We start from the raw sequence: 1,434 nt of genomic DNA, 5'->3' as shown, positions 1-1,434 counted from the left end.
ACTTGCCTGGTGAGCCAGCTCAGGCCATAGTGGTGATTCAAGGGCAAGCGAATATAGAGGTGAAAAACAACATACTAGCAGTTATGCCTCACTACTATGGAAGGAAAATCGAGAGCCCATATGAATTCCTACACGATTTCTGCAAAATCTGCAGAATTCAGAAACGTCTGACTGGGTCAATTGAGGACGACTACAGACTCAGGGTAATCCCTTTCCCTTTAAAAGGAGAAGCCGATACTTAGTTCATGAGGCTGCTTCCAAATTCCGTCAGGACGCGGGTTGATTTCATATTCCAAAAACTGGGATATGAAATCAGCCCACGTCCTGACGGATAATCTGTGATGAGATTTGAACATTGTCTTTCAGCAGGTCTTCGCTCATAGCACAGATAATGGTATTGGATCAATTTAGGATTCCTTGACATTGTTAATCTGTGATGAGATTTGGGATTTTTATCAAAAAAATTCAGTCAATTCGTTTCCAGTTGAAAAGTGTAGTGTTATTGGGTCTGAAAGCCGAGCACCTCCATAGTCATCTTTCCTTTCGAATTGGGAATTTCACTTCCTTCCTAGATCTATCGGCTCAAATTGAACTATGTAGATGTGTTTCTGTTGTTTGAAAAAGGCATGTTTATGACAGAAACTAATCCATGAAAGGGATTCTGAACTGTGTAGGAATGGGATTGTGGACACTTCTAGAAGGCTTTCTGCTTCTTGCAAATGCTCTGGCCATACTAAATGAAGATCGTTTCCTTGCCCCTAGGGGATGGAGCTTCCTGGAGTATTCTGGAATTAAGAGAAACTCATTGAAAGGGCAGATACTTGGTCTTATTTACGCAACTCAGTACTTAATTAAGAGTGCCTCTCATACTTCTATGCATTATTGTGAAAATGGTATCAGGGTGATGCTTGCCTCCCTTAATTTAAAGGGATTGTTTCACTTTTCATGTATGCATCGAACTGCTTTGCTTTGTTTAAGGGGGTTTCCTTGTCCTTGGCCACATATATGTTTGATAAAAATAGAGATATTGAACTAGAATGTATTTTAATAAGTTGCTATACTTATCATGATCTTTTTGGGTAGTCAGAGTATTTCCTTCCAAACTTGGTGATTCCAACTCTCTATTGCGTATGCATACACAGATTAGTAGTGGAGGGTATGCACTTTCATACTCCAAATTCTTTAGAGAACTGAACCTCATGATTAGGATTGAAATTTTTATATAGTCTAAGAGATGCACTAGTTTGATTCTAGACTCTTTAGGTGATCTATTCTGGTTGATCATAAATTTTTTTAACGTTTTAGAGAATAAATAGAGCAACTTCTTTAATATTTACATGTCTTTGTTCAGTTTGAAAGATCTAAATCCGTGAATTTGTCTACTAAAATACAGTTATGATCTTCAGCTCAACAACAAGGATGGTAGTGGGCATG

General features: G+C 38.3%; 1 long non-coding RNA gene across 1 annotated transcript; it reads left to right on the top strand.

Moving 5' to 3' along the window:
• Positions 1–268: 268 nt before the first annotated feature.
• On the top strand, positions 269–1,064 carry LOC121758388. Its single transcript, XR_006041440.1, has 2 exons — positions 269–394; positions 675–1,064. It is a non-coding gene; the product is annotated as an uncharacterized LOC121758388 (long non-coding RNA).
• The last annotated feature ends 370 nt before the right edge of the window (positions 1,065–1,434 follow it).

Source organism: Salvia splendens, chromosome 12, assembly GCF_004379255.2.
Source record: "Salvia splendens isolate huo1 chromosome 12, SspV2, whole genome shotgun sequence".
Lineage (NCBI taxonomy): Eukaryota > Viridiplantae > Streptophyta > Magnoliopsida > Lamiales > Lamiaceae > Salvia > Salvia splendens.
Note: the sequence above shows the minus strand (reverse complement) of the source record. Positions and strands in the feature narration are given on the sequence as shown.